The 21,576-nt window shown below is 40.9% G+C and overlaps 1 protein-coding gene across 1 annotated transcript in view; it reads right to left on the bottom strand.

Moving 5' to 3' along the window:
* SEMA5A (semaphorin 5A) overlaps positions 1 to 21,090 on the bottom strand; it is a 314,579-nt gene extending 293,489 nt beyond the window's left edge. Inside the window, exons 1-2 of the mRNA XM_054636324.2 lie at positions 20,803 to 21,090; positions 2,188 to 2,263 (exon numbers count right to left, since the gene is read on the bottom strand). The gene's annotated coding sequence lies outside the window, so the exon portion shown is untranslated. The remainder of the gene's footprint in view (positions 1 to 2,187; positions 2,264 to 20,802) is intronic.
* Between the last annotated feature and the right edge of the window lie 486 nt (positions 21,091 to 21,576).

The raw sequence follows: 21,576 nt of genomic DNA, 5'->3' as shown, positions 1-21,576 counted from the left end.
CCAAAATGATGAATATGAATGCAGCAAGTTGAATTACCAAGGTTGAGGCATTTTGTTTCTTTATTTGAATGTCATGTGCCTCATAATGATTGGAATTCACGTTCTGGCAGTAAATTTGAGTTCACAATACCCATGAGTGTATGGCTACCGTTGTGCTCCACACACATTTAGTGACAGAGACAATGATCTCAGAAATCACAGGGAGACCCCAGGCACTTGGGCAAAGCTGAAGGCAAACCTCTGCCCAAGGAGTACTGGAGGGAGTGCCCACCGTGGGCATGTCCTGATGACCATTTCAATTCTTTTTGAGGTGATGCAACAGGACAGTCCCCCAGAGCTATTTATGGTGCTAACACCACCAGCTCTGTGTGAAGTCCCCCACCAGGCCTGGCCCCTGACAGCTGGCTGCAGCAGTGGCTGTGACACGGCTTCCCGTGCCACACCACAGCCTCAGGTGCCACTTTACAGCACGGCTCAAGCACCTTCCCTGTGCACACCACAGCCTTAACACTTCTACTGCTCAGAAGAAGTGTTACTTTCTGTTATTCACACAGTAGCAACATTAGAAAATTACAAGACCTCATCTGAAGTGGAGCTGACAGCATTGCCATCCTTGGTTTTAGGAAATGTCACTGGACATGTATTTCACAATACATCAAAGACTGCTTTCAAACAGTTATCCGAGTCTCATTTCTCATCACATTCCTCCCAACAAATTGATACCAGCCTTCCGCATCTTATGTCTGAGAACAACGTATCCGTTTCCCATGCATCCTGATCAGCCTCTTCACTCTGAACTCATTCCAAACCCATCTCCTAACACCCTGCTACTTCCTGACCACTCCTCTCAACCTTTCTTTTATCCTTCTCACACAATTTTTAATGCTTAATCTACACAAAGCCACTGCACCCCAGCCTGATAGGAACTTGGTAAAACCTGCTTAAATTGAAAAAAAGCGCAATGGATGGCAGGGAGAATTATTTCCCTTCAGCAGTACAATACATTCAGCCTGCAAAAAGTATAATAATAAAGACAGATTCAAGATCAGGACAAATAATACAGTTCACATACATATATCCGATGAGCATTTTAAGCTCCCAGTGTCTCGTGGTACAGGACTCCTATGTAGATGTTACTGTCTGGTAAATGTACAGAGGAGGGACAATCTATGAGACGAAAAGCACACAGAAGTGACAAAAAGAAACAAAGCTTAACAAACAGGGGTAGTATTTTATTTTCTTTATCAACACATAATTTGGGGCAGAGGGTGGGAGATGGTTCCAGCCATGTCATCCTCAGAACAGATATAATCCATATCTGGAAGGCCAAAAGCTTTCTCCAACTGATACTATTATACAGCATTAGAAAGCAGATTTTTGTCACCACTCCCAATTTTCACATGTACTCCAAAACATGGGAGAACTTACAGTACCCAGACTGTCAAAGTCAGTATGTAACAACTATAACCATCCAGGTTACTTTTACCTTATTTCTAACATTCTCATGTATCAATTTACTAACTCCTCTGTTGTACTTAATATGCAAAGAAACTTGCAAGGTTCTAATTAAAAATAATCGCATATTTCCAGCAAGATGTATCTGCATGTAGCTTTGGTTCCAAGTACAAAGTGAAATATAAGAGAAATGTGTTGACTTGCTAATGCATTAAAAAAGAGTTTACATTTTTACAGTATGCTTCCTTCTTCTTTGTGCCCTACTTTCTGGTCTATTAAAAGATTTCTTTGCTTTTTAATTTAAATTATCTTCTTTTTACCTTTTCTTTATTTCCTAGTTGACAGGATATTATTACTCCTCATGGAGAATGCTCTTCGATACATAAGACTACTTTAAAGCTGCATTTAATTTTTCTCACTCATTTCCTCAGCTGAAGCAGTGGCAATGCTATCTATCCTATTCTTTCAAAGGAGCTTCATACACAAATCAAACCTAAAGAAACAAAACCAGAGCATTAATTGTTACTGTAAAACAGAACTGAGCTATGCAAGGAAGCTACAGATACTGAAATCTAGAAATCTGAAGTCAGCATGAATGGATTTGTGTCAGTTCCACTACAACTTTCTTATTTGACCTCTGCAAAACATCCCTTGGTTTAATGCAAAGGACAATGTAGAAAAGGCACACAGGGTTTTTTTTTGTCGAGATTTCTTTATAAAAGCTGTCCTTACCTCTAGCACATGCAGCTTCTTATAGCTTCATCTTGAATGATGTCTTCTCAGATAAAAATCTTCTCCAGTCTGTAACCTGTCCACAAAAGTTGAAAAATTTCATTGTTTTCAATTATGTTTTGTAGAAAGTGGGCAAAGGTGATCTGACAGCATCGAGATAACAGCAGAGTGTTTAGAAGTCAATAAATGTTGTTAATGATTTCTATGCCTGATAGCTAAAATTGCAATTTTAGCCTCCTAACAGAGTCAGGAGGCTGCAAAGAACTCAGTAAGGCACCAGATAAAGAAAAAAAAGCCCCCTACTGCTCAGTCAATAACCACTCTGAAATTATAAAAGCAGAAAGACAAGCCATTTTCTGAAGGCAGTCCAGGTGTTAATCATACAAGGAAATAGCTTAAGGCATAACTTGCTTTTCTCTCCCTCATCGTTTTTCTTTTTTAAATAAAAGCTTGTTTTTCTCACAGCAGTGTTTACATACAGCAAAGCAGTGAGTTCTTACAACATATCACATTTCAAATGTCGTTCAAGCTGTTTGTCAATCTGTCCTAAAATGTCATATCATAAAGAACTAGCCACATTTTCTACTTCTCATGCAAGTCTCCAGTTGTCACCTAAACAAGACAGAGAACTTTCTTCCCCACATCTAAAGCATCTTTGTCTAAAATTAGTGCAAAAACTCACAACACTATGGGAATAATTTATTTCTGTGAAGCTTAAATCCTGCTTATAAAAAGAGATGCACCATCTAAGCCACAGATGTGGTTGTTCAGAGAGATGAATCAAAAATGCTTTGCCCGCACAGGGTGCATTTACTGAGAAGCACAGAGACTGAGGGGGAAGAGGAGTCCATGAATAAGCTCAGCCTTCAGAAGTTTTCTTTCCTCTAGCCCCCATCTAGGCCAGCACAACTGCTGCAGTTGAAATAAGCATTAAAATAGTCATTTTCAGGGAAGGGGCAGAAGGTGCTGTAGGCTTTTTTTTTTCCTAAATCTTAGAACATAGAAGAATTTAGAAAAATTTTGGTATCTCCAGTCTTTCTTTTTATAAAATTCTGGTTATCTTAAATGTGTTTTTCAAATGTGTGTTCATGTTGCTGTTCACACTAACACTAGAACAGCATAGGATTTTTTTCTTAATCAGAGTATTAGAATCTTATTAGTGCTCAATTTTTAAAATTATTTATAAAATAAGTTCACTGAACTTGGACATAATTGATCTATTTACCCATACAGCACCTTCCACCGAAGCACTCTGAACTCCTTTACGAAAGGTTTCACAGGCTTGTACATATTAGTTTCTCTCTTAGACAGGAGACAGGCATTATAGGCCCATATTTTTCCTAATCTGTTATTTATGTGCCTTTATAATAGGTGTCATGCTAAGACAATAACTACAACTTCATTAGATCTCATGACACAGCATTCAGCTTTCCCAAAATTCACCCTGTACTGAATACTTTCTTAGAAGGCTTATTTTGGTGCTTGCACTTCTCCACATACATCAATTTCACTTGGAAAGTAAACCAGATGCACAGAACTCATTTCTGCTTCCAGCTAATGCACTAAGTTTCACTGTGGCTGCTGCCCTTCTAACACTGTTCACTTTCATGGCTGTAACATTTGCTCCTCCAAGATGCAAATAAGCAGCAGAGATCCTTGTGACACCACACCACACTACAGACCCATTAATGCCAGATTTATACTGGAGAGCAAAAGCTTATTTTTCTTCCTGGTTTTTTTTTTTGTTTTTTTGTTTTTTTGGGTTTTTTTTTGGTTTTTTTGTTTGTTTTTTTTTTGTTTTGTTTTTTTTTTTTTGTTTTGTTTTTTTTTTGTTTTTTTTTACTTATTGTTCCTACAATAGCAAAGACTTATACTTAAAAATGCAAACTTGCTTGTGCAGGGGTCTTCCCTGTCAGCTTTTTTAAAGCACAAGTGCTGCTCAATCTTATCACTGTTTTGAAGCCTGCCAGTAGTCTACTATGGCAAATAAACAGAATAAGCTTCTGCTATGAATGTTTGGAGAAATCACACTTCTATCTTACCCACTGTACTCGTTGTGTCCCCTTCAGTACACATGAATGGCTTTCTCTTCACTCTAGTCATGAATATTACACCTAAAAATCCATCCTCTTCATCCCATCATTACCTAAACCCTTACAAGTGAAAGCAATGAAAATATCAGACATCATCTAAATTAAGAATGAATAATTTCTTTTATCACCCAAGAAACTGTTGGAATACTCACAAGTATTCAATATGACAAGGAATTGCTGTTAAAAAAAACTGTGACCAAAGCAATAAAGATCTGCAGATCAATCTGAAAATGTGAAGCATCAGTCTCTCACCTTACAGATCATGTTAAAAAGTCAGAAGTCTATTTATAATCTCCAAACCATTAATTAATACTCTCTGAATAAAAAAATTATGATGGCATATAGTTAAAATATAAAAACTAAAGGAAACCATCTTTTTCCTAGGTGTTCGTCCTCTAAGAGGATATTTACATACACACAGAGTTCTGTCGTCTCTCTCCCACACCCTGCCCACACACACACAGTCATCTACAGAGAGAGTGAGAAACATATGCTTCTTTCCCTATCTGAAAACAAACACAATAACTAACACCTGTACTCAGTAATTATGTCATAAGAAAAGTCTATCTTATTTCTACAAGTCATTCCAGTGGGTTTTAAAGAAACCTGCTGCCCACAGTTATTAAAAATCCTGTGTCCTGGTATTGCTCCAGAACCAGGAAGAAGAGGGCAGAATAATGGAAAGAAAAGGTCAGAGCAGACTTTCCCCATATGACACTCATCAGAACCTACTGTAATTTGCATAAATATTCAAGTAATTAATCAAACCATAATACCCGAGCTCTGTTTCTCCTCAAGCTTTACATTCCCCTAATGCACAGATAGAACTTTTTTCAAGCTTATTTGTCCAAACTCTACTGGAATGCTACAAGCAAAAAAGAATAATGTGAAATAAATCACACTCAAACCTGCCAGCTGGCTGTGTGTTTATATGTATTATCAGAAAGAAGTCAGGATCTACTAATACTCCCAGCTGAAGTCAGCTGGAATTGTGCCACTGACTTCCATTCAGGCAGAACCATGACACTAAACATCTCTGGCTAAAGCTTTTTTTTTAATTCCTATGAAACATGTCTCACATTTTGATGCCATATAAAGAACCAGAGTAATAACAGTAAGGTAGCCTTGCATAAAACCATAAAATGTTTAAAATAAGAATGCTGAGATGTGCTTGAATAACAGAGGGTGCTGAATACAATTTAGTGCATGTGACCACCTGCAGTACAATATCCAGGATACAATGCTAAATTTAGATTTCTGGATGAATGCCACTGTAGGATATGCTATTTTTACTAAGTTCTGACATGTCTGTCCAATGGCACATCTCCATTTCTGAAGTGGTACTGAAAGGCTATTAAAGCTTCCAGTTACCACTTGGCTCAAAACTGAAATTTATGAATACTTTCACCAAACCGTTCTTCACATTCTGATTGACTTTACATAATAGAACGTACAAATAAAAATAAAACAAATACCTAAAAGTATAACTAAAAAAGGGCCCTCTCGCCCTGAACCCTCTCATCAAAACACAAAATAATAGTATTTTTTATATATTAATGCAATTTTCATTTCAATGCACAGAAAACAGATACAGACGTAGCCTTCTCCTTCTAGGCAGACTCTCACACATGTCAAAATAGAACCAAAAATGTAACAAAAAACCCCATGCTGATACATGTATCACTGTATTTCACATAATAACATGTATTTTGGGGGCCACAACTCATCAAGTTTCAATTTAGACCTGTAAGCCACAAAGTACATTGAAAAAATCCAGCTTTACATATGGTGGGGTTTTTTTTGTTGTTTTTTTCTTTACATATGAATACAGAGATTTTTCCCAAGGAGGTATTTTTAGCAAGGTTATAGGGTTAGCAAGTTTGGAATGAGCTTTAGCAGTTTAAGATTTCTATCTTTCTACTCACATGTGCTTCTTCCCTCTCTCCTGCCATTTTTCAACAGGTAGAGTTCTGAGAGAGATCTTCCATTATGACAGATTTAATACATATTTAATAATAGAGACTTAAATATGGGCATGGTATTTGGCATGCATCCTGAAGCAAACCATAAGACATGTCTGCCACTCTCCAGTGAGGACAACACAGCAGGCAGGGAGAAATGTCAGCCAGAAACAGTTACATGAAGCATAAGACCCCCTGAGAATGAAAAGGTCTTTATTTATTAAATCAAATGCAAATCCTTCATTCTAATACTTCTCATCTCTTTTTGTGGATTTTCTCAGGTATACTTAATTAAATCCACTCATCAACACCAACTTTGCTCAAAAGAGCAATTAATGAATATGGCACAGAAGCAGCTTAGCCCTGGAGGAGTCTCTGACATTTGTTTGTAGTGAAGACTGTTCATTAATTGCTCCCCTCATTCTAAACCTCTAAATGATATTTTTGACACAATACTACAAGTCATTGTGACTTATTTCTCAAACTAGCAACATCTGCACTATGTTAGGTTACTAAAACTACCTTTGAAAGGTTTTCAAGAAGATATTTAAAGACACAGAGGAAAAAGGAAAGTCTGGATGTTCTGACAGTGGAATAAAGAAGCTATATTGAATTTTTAATTATTATCTCAGAGTATACTTTGTATTACAGATAATTTAAGCAAATATTTTGTGTTCCATATTCTCCACAATAAATAGAACTCAGGCAGAAGTCCGCCATCACTTTCCAACCTATTTCAACTGTGTTCTCACACCAAACTAAGCATTAATACTTCATAAGTCTCCTGATGATCATAAGTTCTCAGGCAAATAAAAATATTGGCTTTTTGACTGCTTTGGTAAAAAACATTACATTTTTATTTTTCCAGAAATAAAAGGTGGAGAGTAAAGAGTCTGGGTTATGAAGCAGCCACACTAAACCAAAGACCTCTGTCCAAGATATAAAACAAAGTTGTTATCATTTCACACTGAGTGTATGCTTTAATTTATGGGATGGTTTTGCTGATCTCTTTTGGGTACCACAAACCAGGATGCATTTTATAAGTTTGAAAAATTAACTTGTTTATTTCCATAACACATATATAGGATCATATCATCCACATTAGACTTCTACTGCAAAGCAGATAATAATTCACAAAAAAACCCCACAAAACAAATGAAAAACAAGGTACATGGAAATTCATTTCTACAGCTGAAAGCCCTGTAGATCCACAGACCTTCAACATGCAAAGGAGAACCCTGTCCACCCTCAGAGCTGGTGACATTACTTCAATTAGCCTGACCCAGTTTTCCAACTTGGAATTTGGTTTCTGTAGTTCCTATTATATAGCAACTTCTCCTGCCTGCCAATTATTGACATTAACACAGCCATCAAGCTTCAAGCAGCTATGTGTGTGAGAAACTCTGTGTTAGCATTCATTAGCTCATTGTGTACCTCTAAGCACTTCAGAAAAGCAGTGCAGCAGCAGTGGAAATGGTTAGCTGGCACCTTGGTTTTTGATCCACTCCAAAAGGAGTCTGATGCTGGAGCAGTCAGGGTGAGACTGAGAGGGTAACACTGTGCTCCCAGTGGGGTGCCAGGTGTGTAGTGCTGGAGAGAAGGGAGAAAGGCTTTCACAATTTTGCAGTTGCCCATCTACTAGCTCCCACCATATTGCCCTCCTATGGCACACAGGCTCTGGTTTCCTCTGAAGCCCTTTATTCCCACTCACCCAAAACATCCTATCCCACCTGTTATTTCTACCAGCTGTTTCTCCCCACCTACATCATTATCTTTGCTCCTTGAAAAATCCCCACCCACCTACATCATTATGTTTGCTCCTTGAAAAATCCCCACCCACCTACACACCAGCAGCTGCCCTTCTCTGTCCTGAGCTTCAGGACACAAAGCAGCAGGAAAAAAACTGACAGCTCTGTGAGTGCCAGCAGGATCCTGCCAGCCCAAGCCCCCTGCTTGCTCAGAGTTCAGTATTGACAGCAATACACTCAGCCTGGGCTATGGGAATGCAGGAAAGGTGACCTGCATGTCTTGGATGTGATAGCACTAACAGGACATTTGGCAACCTCCTGATGGCAACCTTCAGCTTGCTCACAGACACAATTTCCCCTGCTGGGACACCATCTTGGCTGACTCACTGCAGAGTGAAAGCAGAGAAGAGTAATTCCACCGAGTTACAAAATTCACAACAGGTTCTTACCATTGATGGATCAGGCAGAGAGGAATCAGCTAACAACACCAGCACTGATTGAGAACTATTTGTTCATTAATACATTTACACACATTTAACCCAAAGCAGAATGCTGGAGTGCCCCATCCTGCCTTATGCCTTGGGCATTATCCTGCACAGGACAGATCTAGATCTACAAGAACTGAGCCAAATTACTAAACAGTAAAGCAAGGGATATTCTGATTTGGCTTGGCCTTAAAATGTACACACAGCAAAAAGGAACTCAGCAGAGCATAAGAGCTCATTTTATTAGCATTGCTAATCTAAAACGAAGATAACAAACAGTGTAGAACTTTTATTTCCAATTTTTTTTATAATGAAGTAGTGCTAAATGTCAACCCTCAATATTCCACCCCTCTTCATTAACATTAAGCAACCTAACGTTTAATTAAGAGCCCTACAAAAGCAACATATTACAGCACATTATCTTAATTACCATACTAGGACCTACTGATGCCACTTTCAGAACTACAGCTGCAGTTTGAGGCAGCAGAACCTGAAGAATTTAGAAATTAAAACATAACAACTGCACTTAAATCTTACAGAACACAGACACGTAATCAGAGCCTGTAGTAAGAGCATGGCAAGATATACCATCAAATCAGAGGCAAACTGTGGAGAAACATTTGCACTTACAAAGTGTTCATCAGCTTTCAGAAAAGTATATGTGTACATTAACGTAGTCCAATTAGCCTGTCCATGTTTCTGGTTCATCTAAATTAACATAACTTCATAATTTACAAAAATTCTTCTGATGCAATTATATTTTCTGAATCCAGTTAAATCATTTAATCACATCTGCCTTTAAAAGATCCCACTAATAATGAAAGATTAATTCAAATGGTATTTCTTTTATTAACTTTTTTTTCATTCTCCAGCAAATGTTGCAATCCAGCTTGCCAGAATAAAGTTAAGAAGCTTATGAATTTTGGATATTACACAATCAATATTTGATACCAATATTTCTTTGTTCTTCAAAGAGATGAGCTCTTCAGAGCTCAAAATAAAACTATCAACTATCAGAACAATGTCCAGATCTCTGTTTCAATTCACTTTGTCTTCAGAACAATCTTGCACACTAACCACTGGGCTGAAGCTGATAAGTTCTTCCCAGCAGAAAGGCCTCTCTGTCCTTCCACTATTACATTGTGGGATACTACAGCAGCAATCTGAAAATACAAATGAAGAGATTATTATCTATTATCTAGCCTGTGCTGCTGCTTGACAAACTAGAATAGACTGCAAAACTGAAGTGAATGCATGTGTGTAGAGAGGGAAAAACACGCCTACCCCCAAGCAGGCACTCCTACTGTAAGGTGTAGGTAATTTTGACCATTCATAGAGTAAACCAGATTCAATGGTTTACTCTATGAATGGATCAAAGAGGAAGCATTTATAAATTGTATTTGCAAGGAGTTCTTTAGAAAATCACAAGCGTCACAGATACATTTTACTATTAATATGAATCTTTTAAATTATAGATAAGTTTTATTGTAAGGAGGGAACATTACTATGAACCAGTTATCTAGCTAGAATAATTTTGGTCACTGAGCCCCATCCAACAATTTCTACACAGAAATTATTGCTCAAATGAGTTCTGTCTAGCACATTGTTCATTTAATTCATATACATTTGTCACACATTACTAAAGTAACTATCAACACTGTAGTTTTACTCCAGATATGTGTTATACTTCATTTTCCCTTGATGGGTCAGAACCTTGAATGAATGGAACATGTGACCTACAGGTTACAGGCAGCTGCCTGTAACAGAAATGCCAGAGGAAGGGAATTAGCTTGTGTCTCCAGTTTGCTTTATGCCACACAACATAAGACACCAGAATCCTTAAATCATGAGATGATTAGGTTTGGAAGGGACCTTAAAGATCATAGAACCATTAAGATTGGAAAATACCTTCAGGGTCATTTATTCCAACCTTTGATGGAACACCCCCTTGTCCACTAAACACAGCACTAAGTGCCACATCCAGTCCCATCTTGAGCACTTTCAGAAACTGTGACTCCACCACTTCCCTGGACAGCCCATTCCGATGCTTAACCACCCTTTCAGTGAGGAAATTCTTCCTGATGTCTGACCCAAACCTCCCCTGGCCCATCTTGAGGCCATTTCCTCTTGTCCCATTGCTAGTTGCCTGGGACAAAAGGCCAACCTCTACCTTGCTACAACCTCCTTTCAGATAGATCACCTAGTCTCAAACCACCTGCCATGGCCAGAGAACCTTCCACTCGAGCAGGTTACTCAGAGCCTCATCCAGACTGGTCTTGAACACCTTCCCAGACTGGGAGCTCACAACCTCTCTGGGCAATCTGCTCCAGTGCCTCACCACCCTCACTCACAGCAGAGAATTTCTTCCTAATATCTTATCTAAATCTACTCTCCTTTAGCTTAAGGTCATTCCCTCTTGTTCAGTCACTACATGTCCTTGCAAAGAGTCCCACTTCAGCTTTCTTGAGGGCCCCTTTTAGGTATTGTGAGGTGCCACAAGGTCTCCCCAGAGCCCTCTCTTCTCCAGGCTGAACAGCTCCAACTCTCTCAGTCAGTCCTCACAGGAGAGGTGCTCCAGCTCTGCTCTCCTCTGGACTCATTCCAACAGGTCTGGAAACATTACAAACTTGGCAAGACTTAGCAGTAAATCTTTCAGGACTTACTGAAGTAGAACTTTGAGTAAAGAAGGTTTAAAGAAAACAGAGTTCACAGATGATATTTAAATACAGAGTCTACAAAATCTTTTCTATAGGACTGCAAGTATGAAAATATTACTGCCAGAAGTATGAGAAGTATCTTACTATTTCAATGAGTCTGAATATTGACTTGGATCCTTCACTTCCCATGCTGAGCTACAGTGGACTTCACTGGGAGTGATCTTGCCAGACAAAACTGATTCCATCCATAGATGCCCTGGGGCAAAGATGCTATACTTCCATTCACTTTTGAACACCTGGGTATATTCCCCAGAAAAACTGGACTATGGAAAATTGATGCAACAACTTTCTCTGTTGATGAGTTCTTGGGACCAACATGCAAGTGTTGTCCAGAAAAATTGGATTCATTACCCAGTGTGTAATAAGCCAATAATTACACACTCAGGGGAGACATTGCTTATTAATTTCAGAGTTGCACAAGCATGGGTGCTCAGTGATACTACTCAAATCAAGCATGCCAGCCATCAAAATTTTTTACTATTTATACATTTTAGCAAACAAAGGAATTAATGTTCAAAGGAATTAATGTTGGCTACAAGTTACATACTTTTCTTATTAATTAGTATTCTTTCTATTGGTAAATTATTCTCTTGCTTCCCATGCTAATTAGTCCCATGCTCAGTGCTTCTCGTCTTTTGAGTCACAGAGTTTCTTGGGTCAGCAGTCTGTGAGTTGGTGGCCGCAATCTGCCCATGCCAGAATTACCCTTTACCCTGACAGAGCTGATTTCAGCACAGTTGCTTTGTTAGTTTCTTCATTGTCTTGGGAGTTCTGCCAGATGTCTTCATGGCTCTTAAATTCTGCATCTGTGTGTTCACTATCAGTGGTACATCCTTCTTCCCAAGCTTTGTTAACCTCCCCCTAGGTCTGAGATCACTGCAGCATGTCCAGCCCTAAGCCTTAACAAGGCAATTCTACCAACAAGTAATTTGTTCTTCTAACACCTGGACATCACTTAGAGCTTGCCTGTTAGCTGCTCTCTATTTCATGGATTACATCTCCCTCCTTGTTGATTAGGCTTAAAACTATAGAAAGATGAAACATCAATGAACATTCTCTCTTCAGAAAATTTTACATATTCCACATGTTGCAACATAAAGACTACAGTTATAAGCCCAAATGCTGTTTAAATGGTGAATCTTGGGAACTACTGTGGCAAAAAGGAGCCAAATAAAAGATTTCAGAAGAAGAAACCACTAGTTTGTATACTAGTTGCCATTGCTAAAGCTGAAGAGATTATCTTCTGCTCCTCACTTTCTCCCTAGTCAGCTGCCTGGCAGAGCAATTCCAAACTCACTTCAGTCACAATATGACAGGTAAATTTGAAAAATATAATACTAAGTCTTGTTAACTCAAATCCTTCCCATTCAGTCACAAAAGTAAGGCTCCTGTGAGCACTCCAGTTCACACAACCCTAATGATTTTAGGACAACTATGACAATTATGGAAGTAAAACCAGATGCTACTATTAAGCCAAAGGTTGTGGTTTTTTTCTCTTCTTAATATTTTGGGATGAAAGGTGGCATTAAAGTACCTAAAAGGCAACATGAATGATATTCAGGAACAGACAACTTTTTTTGAAGACTGATCATTCCAATTATCAACTATCTATAGATATTAATACAAACACAGAAACACTCTTCTTCAAATGAAGATTGATTTGTAGAAAATAAGTTTTTATGTGAAAGCAAGAACATTCAACACGTGCGAAATTTCTTTTAATGCTTAGAAAGTTTTAGTCTCCAAATACTCAAGAAGGAGACAAGGTACCCAGACATCATAAAGCAACACTTTTCACAATGTAGAAAGGGACAAGAGAAGACAAGCAACCAACTTAGCAAGAAGCAAACTAAAGCTCCTAGTTAAAACCAGAAATCTCTAGATCCTCAGGTTTCATCTGTAATCAGGTTCTCTAGACTAGATCTACAGCTACAGATAAGTCTTTGAAGGTGTCAGTGCGTGCACAGAGCTGGGAACAGGCCTGGTGTCAACTGCTCCACTTGCTTCGCATGCCATTACCAAAATTTTCAGTATTGGCACTGTTAGAAATTTGGGGCTTATAAAAAAGGTCAAGGTTGATGAGAGTAACAGGGAAAAAAAACCCCAAACCTCTTGTTTAAATTACTTTTTTACGGGAAATGCTAAATCCCAAAAATGAAAAACACATGCAATTAGAAATCAGGTCTGGTTTATACAGAATTCACAGTAAATCTGAAAGGTAAGTTAAGCAAATGAACTGTTCCTCACAAACTAACAAATGGAGTTCCCTATATTTCCAGTTAAACAAGTCTTATATTTCCTCTTATTAAAATATTAGTGATATGCCTCCACAGCAAACCAGTTCTTTTTTTAGCCTTTTGGTAAAAAAACAATTACAACACAGCAGCTCTACAAGTGAAGCTGAAGGACAAGCTTTGTCAACAGCCGTCCTATAAAAAGACCTACGTGTCCTTTTCCCAAGAGGCAGAGAACCATTGCCAGCAATGAGTTCACAGGGGTACTCTAAGAAAAATAACATGCTTGCTCAAGTTATTTTAAGAGCACTTTATGATTGTGGGTTTGAGAGAAAAATATAAAGGCTCAAGTTAAATATCAGAATTAAGTGTTTACCTCTAGTTCAAGATTATTTTTCTTCAAAATTCAATACTGATCTCATTGGCCTTCAGATTAAATAAATTTGCAAAACAATCTCCCTTGACAGATATAGATAAGCGAGCAAAAATGGAATTTTCTAATCAAACCTACTTGCAAAGTCGCTTAAAGAAAGACTACTGGAGGAAAAAATTAAGTTCCCCCACCCAGACCATTAATTTAATGTAAAACAATAGACAACAATGCCAAAAAAACCCCAGCAATTCAGCTCTAGAGCCCAGATCTCTTTTTGCTATTGTTGATGGTTGCACTTTTTTTTTGTAACCAGCCATTAAAGGATGATGCCCAAGCTCCACTGGGTTGCCTTCTATACTAAAGATTCAGCTAATGCATAGGCAAAGAGTCTGACACTATGCGCTTAGGAAAGCAACAGAAGATAAACTGGAAAATCCAGCAACTTTCTTGGACAATTCAAGAAAGTCTGTAAACTCTGACCAAGATTTACAACAGAATTAAATCAGTTAGACAAGTCTCCCGAGGCCAGGGTAGCAGCATTTTCAGACTTCTACCCATATGCATCAAGAGAAGTTTTATTTCCCACAAACACCAACTTCAGCTTTTGTGTGTCTCTAGAACTGTATACGTGAACTCATGCTCCTGGCACATAAATGTAGAAGGGTTTCGAGGCTTTCTACTATCAATTCCAACAGCATGCATCAGAACCTATTACCATTTTTCTGTAGAATAAGGACTGGCAGACAAGCTCTGGAAGACTGAACTTCAGTATTTAACAGGTTATTACCCTGAATTTCCCCACTTCTGACACACTCAAGGGCAGTGCAACGAGGCGTTGCCGCTCAGGTACCTCGCTCCTCAGGAGGCGAGTTTAGACTGCTGCTAAAGACAGGCATAAAGCTGTGCCTCAGTCCATTGGCAGCCTCCACAAGAGAGCTTGCTGCCTGTTATAAAGCTGACATTAAAAAAAGCTGTCTGGGTACACTCTAAAACACCGAGGCAAAATCCTCCACAATTCATTGTTATTAGAATTTTATTCTGCACACACAATCCTCTTCTCCTTCCTCACCTGACAATAGTGACTGCACACCTGCAGTTACACTGAGACCAGAGCCTGTGGGGCCTTACTGAAATTGGTGGCCATGGGTACTTCAAAGGCAAAGCATTAAGAGGATCAGTTCCCTAATACTGTTTACACTCTGGTTCCACATAAAATAGCTACGCTGGCACAACTAAAAGGACACAGTAGGCAATGGCCTGACACAGTCCTAGAATTTCCAAGGAGGACAACAAACTACAACAGCACTGTGACTCTCTGATGGCACAGCATCCTCCATCTCTATCTGCCTGCCTTCAGGAATCACAGCATACCATGGTGCTCAGGTCACAAAGAGAAGTTGTCAACAGCGGACAGGAATTAAGGGGGTTCTCTGCTTGGTTGGGTTTTTCTGAAGTATTTTATCAAGTGAGAGCTAGGACATGGATTTACAGGGTCATAAAATGAGCACAACAGATAACAACAGTACCAACATCATCTTTAGCAACTTCCTCATCAGAGCTACTGATGAGGATCATCGGAGTCATGAGGCTCTTGGCTACCCCAGGCTGATACACCTTGAAGAGCACTATCAGAAAACTATCCAAAGCTGAAATCTCATCTTTTGGCTAAGCTAGGAGTCCCATTCTGCAGCACTGGGTAATGTAACACCTGACACTAGTAACAATTTTGTGTACATTCTGTCTCCTAGATATTTCAGTATCATTGCTTAGGTTTAAAAAGCAACAAGGAAAAGCATGCACTGGAGCATGAGAAGGAGCTAAAATCTGGATTACACACACAGTTTATATGACAAAAACGAAGAAAACAACCATATATTGCTATTGCAAGCTCAGAATGAGAAAACAAGCGAGACCATCAAGAGAAGAGACCATCAGCAACTGAACTCATGTTAAGTAATGCAACAGCCCAATGACTGTGGATAATTTCTTTCCAGTCTTCAGTTTTGACTACAACTCAGTAAAGAAACCCTAAAACTGCCAGACATTGAGAGAAACAAAGCAACAGACATAACCTATCCTCCTATAAATGGCAAGGCCAGGAGTTTTTCCTCAAGTACTTGGCAATTTCACTATCAGACAAGGTCAACAGAAATTGTTTCATCCCATACATTTTCTCCCACAAGAAGGTCATTTCAGCCATGCTCCCAGGGAACCCTTCAAAATATTTGCCAATGCAAATGTTTGTAGGTTTCCAGTGAAAGCAGGTCACTAAAATGACACAGTAAAAAAATATATATAAACAGTGAAATAAAAAGCAACAGGAATTTCTGAAGAGATTGTATGCTGAAGAAGACACAGTGGAAAACAACTGCCCAATAACTTTTAAAATTACAAACAAATACTTATTTTCATGCCTTTGTAGAGTTCACCACTAACAGAAATGACTGATTCAGCAATAACATTACTGTGGGTCAGAAGAACAGGGACCCAAATTATTAAAATATTCTCTCCCTAGCTACAGAGACCTTATAATTAACTTTATTTTAAACATTCCTGATTCCCAGTTAATCCTAAGTCTAACAAGAAAGCACATTTCAACAGCATTCTCAGTTTCCAGCTAGACTAGCAATTCAGAGAAGGACAACAGCACAAAAGACAGCAGCTCAATTTTGAAATTTGGAGAGAGGTGGAGAAAAGAAGTGGGAAAATCAACACAGTTCACAGTACAGCTCATTTCTTCAGCCCACCCAATTCACATTATAAGCCACTCCTGCAGCCATCACATGTGCTCTAATTTGTTCATCACATATATTTAGTAATGCCTAAGAACATATCCCAGTATTACAGAGAGAGAGGAAAGTAAAAGGCTACATTGCAGTATTTTCAAAGTTATAATTTCTCTGAGCTTCTCCTAAACTAAACCAATACTGCAAAATGGATGCATGTTGCTATTCATCTAGCAAGGGATTAAAAAATCAGAATAATATCTGCCAAAGATTCAGAGTTGCTCAATCAACATCCCCTAAATGAAACTAATCTCCACTACTGAGGTTGGTAACCATGAAAAGATTGACAAGTTCTGTCAGAAATTAAGATCCAACAATTCTAAGGTGTCCTGGAGCTCAAGGACAGATCCTGATTTTAAAAAGAAAAACGTAAAAGGATTGAAAAGCTGTATTATATGGCTATCATGCAAGAAATTTCATAACAGATAAGCTAATTGAAGATAAGTCTGGAAATGGTAGCACAGCTAACATGCTACACAGCATTTAAACTTTCTGAACAAGTCATTCAAACTCTTGGCAAAGAAATGATAATATTTGAAAAGATAAGTTTCAACAGTTGAGTTAAACTCAAGAGTTTCATTGCAAAGGCCTCAGTGCAGACTAAGTATCGATCCCAGTCTCCTGCTACTATCATTGACAAACATCAGCTTTTCTGTGAGTCGCCTGATTTTCTAATATATACTGGGACACCAGGAAATTTCTTCCAAAATCAATCTCCCCAAGCAGAGATTAATTTTATTAATATATTTATTATGTAGAGCTGGTACTACACAGCAGACAACTGGATTGCATTAAAGTATCTGTGGAAAAACACAAATTTGAGAATAGATGCATGAACAAATCCACGAAAAGACAAAAGATTTGAGTCCTTCATACTTTGGAATATACATTCCAGCAAAAAATCAAGAGGACTCTAATTAGACTGCAGTTTGGGGATCATTAACTTGGTTTACATTTGCTACCTTCCTGACAAATATTAAGCGAATGTGCTATAGTTAGATGCAAACTGGCAAATTTCCTAAATAAGTCATAGGATATATTTATAAAGAAAACTAAATTAAAAGACCCAACCTTTTTTTTTTTTTTTGAAGACAATTTGCCGTTTTATCAACAACAGATTTAGCAGCAAGCCACACCTGAAGTGCACAGCTCGGGCCGTGGCATTCCCCAGGTGTCTGTAAGAACTGCAGATAGCAGAGTGCCACCTGCCTTTCACGGGTCACAGCTGCAATGCTGCAGCCTGAAAATTAAATCCAGCCTACCGCCAATAGTTGGCAAACATACCTCAGAAGCGTCAGTTTGAAAAATGTTTATAGTATTTGACTAATCAGAACAAAATAAAAAACCAAAAAACCCCAAGAACTCGTTCTTTGGAAGCAGCTACAGCTTTGCAAAACACGTAAGGACAGAACCAACATAGAGGCTGTAACTTAACGCTGTTTCCAAATCAGAATGCATACACATGCCAGAGAGGATAAAAGGATGATAATAAAGAGAAACAGACTGATTAACAATAATTTGGAGAACTCTGCATTGACAAGAATACCCATTAAACATTTCCATTAAATTATTTTATAGAAAAGGAGAAGCTCCTCAGTGCTGCTTTCTATAATTACGGCCATAGCAATTCATCTCAGGAGCCATAGTAACTTCAGAACATACATTACCAAACATCAAGAGCATATCAAAATTTTATAAACCAGATGTTAAATCTAAAGCTAAATCGTATTTCACTGCTATTCAGAAGTCCATCATCACAACATACTAACCAACTACCAGATACTGCTTTACATGAAGTAGCACAGTATCAGATTTCACACACCCTCCTCCCCACTATCAACAGATAGTACTGGTAGTACACACCTACTATTAACTGATAGCAGTATCAGCAATCCACTTACGTGTCCCACAGCACAGAAATCAGACCCAGCCAACACTGCTGATAAAGCTGCTGCAGACCAGAGGGCAGAAATGGGTCTCTCTGCTCCTGCTCACCCCAGGAGCTCAGCTGCTCCCTTGGCTGAATTCCTGCATGCAACCTCTAACACAAGAGCCAAAATTTGCAGGAGAATTATGTTGTATTTCTGCAGTTCACAGATTGTAGTGTACAGCTACTCCCTGAAAAGTAATGAACTTCATTCATTGAAAATCCTGTATTTGTACAAGACTATATCAACAGAAGTCAGGATCCACGTGGTTTCACTAAGTAGCTGGGGAAAAGAAAGTGAAAAACAAACGACCACACAACTCTTTCTTCTGAAAAGAGCAGCAATACAGTTACCACCCTCTGCATCTCTGCCCAGGAGGAAATGAATACAACAAACCTGCTACAACCATGTTTATGGATCATTACAAAGTGCACAGGCACTCCTACTACCTGTAAGTATTTTATGAAAACAGCACTAGTTAAAGATTAAAAGAAATGAGACACTTCAGATATTAATGCCTTCAGCTTTGTCAACCAAAACAAATCTGTAATAATATCCCAAGGAATAAGCAGTACAACTCAGAAGACAGTGTTTACCCTACTTAGTTCAAAAAAACCTCTCAAACACAGAAGTAAACTGCCACATGCCAGAGCAAAACCCTAGCTCTCAGCAGGACTCCTCACAGCTGTTCAGCATTAAAATGAGAAAGCGAGATTAGTTCATTAGTAAATGTAATAAAGTTATATTATTGGTACCTGCTGGAGAGGAAGGTGGGAACACAGCACAAAATCCAGAAATTTACCCACATCTTTCACTCTACTAAGCAAAGTAGCCAAGGCCATACCTCAGCCTTTCAAGGCAGCAATACACTTTTGATTGACTATGTGTTACATATATGACATCAGCAAGTTCAACAATTCTAAGTCAAACTTTACTGAACTCAGTCAGCCTTATATAACAACCAGGAGATGTTCAAACTTCTAGAAATAAGATTTGAGTGCAATTTCCACTATGAAAAAAAATCTACTCTACATCAGTCTAGCTGGGCTAGCATCACATCAGGCTTTTACACCAAAATTCAAACCAAGAGTGGTTAGTCAGCTTTCAGAGAGTAAGACCTTTAGATGCACTACCTTAGGGCTCCCAGAACACACTACCACTATAACTTTAATGCCACATTTTAGTTTTAAGATGTTTGTCACAGCTATAATCTTGCAAATTCTAACCATCTTCACAAGGCTGCGCATTCCTGCACAGACCTCTCCTGCCAGTAGTCCAGTTTGCTGAAGGAGCAGATACACTGACAGCTCCCCCCACCCCAGCTGCCCCCTAGGAGTAATCCCGGGCAGATTATCGTTGTGTCAATCTACAATGCAGACTCAGCATCTGGAGTGATACAAAAACCCCCTAATAGTTGTCATTTATCTGGTAAGCAATCCTCACAGAACAATATATGGATACAATTGCCTGAGGTGCTTCCATCTGCATCGTTGTGGAATGGTAAACTCTAACTCCCCAATTCACAAAGTGCCAAAATAGAGCCACGCCACAGACCGAAGACAGTGCAGTTAAATAAAACAGCGAGAATTAAAGCACATCGGGGTTTCAAACCGCACTACACGAACATCCCATTGAAGACCCACGTTTCTCAGACAACTGACGGTGCCTTTCACGCCACTTCTTCTCTCGCCAGAAGATGAGCCTGAGCAAACTTCACTTGCTGAAGTGTGACAAAACCCTCTGAAACGTTCCCGAGCCAGCGGCTGCCTCTCCGCAGCCGGGGCTCAGCGACAGCCACGCACCTCACTCTCCTGGGCGAGACCGCGACCCCGAGGGCAGGAGCGGCGCGGGGGTCCCGCAGCGCGGAGCACCCGCGGTCCGGGTTCCGGCCCCTCTGGAGATGCGGTTCCCTGTCCGTCTGTTTTTTCTGGTCCCGAGCGAACAGCACCGTCTACGAGGAGAACGCCCGCCCGTTCTGAAAGGCTCGGTGGACTTTCGGGGGTGGGGCCGGGCAATGCCCGAGACGGGCTCCGAGCGCCGGCAGCGCTCCCCGGCTCCGGAGCCCAGCAGCAGCGGCGCTCCGCCTCGCTGCCGGCTCCCCCTGCCGGCACCCTGCGCCGCTCCGCCCGGCCTCCGAGCCCCCCGGGGGGCCGGCGGACACCGGGGCGCAGCCGGTGGAGGAGCGGGGAGGCGGCCCCGGTCACGGACAGGGCGGCCGGGGACGCGCAATGCCCGCGGCGTTCCCAAAGCGCCGCTGCGGCGAGGAGGGGAGAGGAGCCGGCAGGGTTACCTGGAGGCGCCGAGGGCTGCTCGCCGCGGGCAGGGCGGCCGGACAGGCGGGGGCTCCGCCGCCGCCGCCGCCTCGCTGATGCCCGCTCCCGCCTCACGCCGCCATGGCCGCAGCCCCGCCGAGCCGCCCGCGCTCCGCTCGCTCCCACCAAGTTTGCGGCGCGGCAGCTGCGCGCCTCGCCCGGCGGCCGGACCCAGCGCCCCGCCGCGGGGGCGGAGCAGCCACGGCCGCCCGGCCCCGGCGATGCGGAGCGCGGCGCGGCGCGGCTCGTCCCGCAGCCGGCGCTGCCCCGGGCTGGGGCGATCTCGCATTACTCCCTGCCCTCCCCCGCGCTCCCCCCTCCGGGCCAGCTGAGAAGTTGCAACTGGTTTAGATATTTGTCCTTGGGGTTTGGGTTTTTTATTTTTTATTTCCTTTTACTCCTTAATCACCGCAGCTCACAAAAACATGACCTGAGGCTGCTCCTTTTCCATCAGACCTGAGCAGGGGCGCCTGTACAACTAAGCACAACAAATCCCGGCGAGCTGCAGCGAGCGACGGCAAGAGGGAGGGGAGGCGGTGGTACACGGGCAGCGCTGCCGGTGCCGGGTCCGCAGGGGCTCCCGGCCGGTGCCCGGAGCTCCGCGGGGCTCCGGGGCCGGGGCGATGTAGCAAAACCGGGGAGCAGCAGATAAAGGGGGAGAAGGAGGGCTGGGCGCCAGCGGCTGCCCCGGGACAGCGTGGGCACGGGAGCGCCCCGGGATCTCAAGCGGCGCGCCCGGCGGCTCTCCGCAC

The sequence above is a fragment of the Agelaius phoeniceus genome, chromosome 1 (genome assembly GCF_051311805.1).
Source record: "Agelaius phoeniceus isolate bAgePho1 chromosome 1, bAgePho1.hap1, whole genome shotgun sequence".
NCBI lineage: Eukaryota > Metazoa > Chordata > Aves > Passeriformes > Icteridae > Agelaius > Agelaius phoeniceus.
Note: the sequence above shows the minus strand (reverse complement) of the source record. Positions and strands in the feature narration are given on the sequence as shown.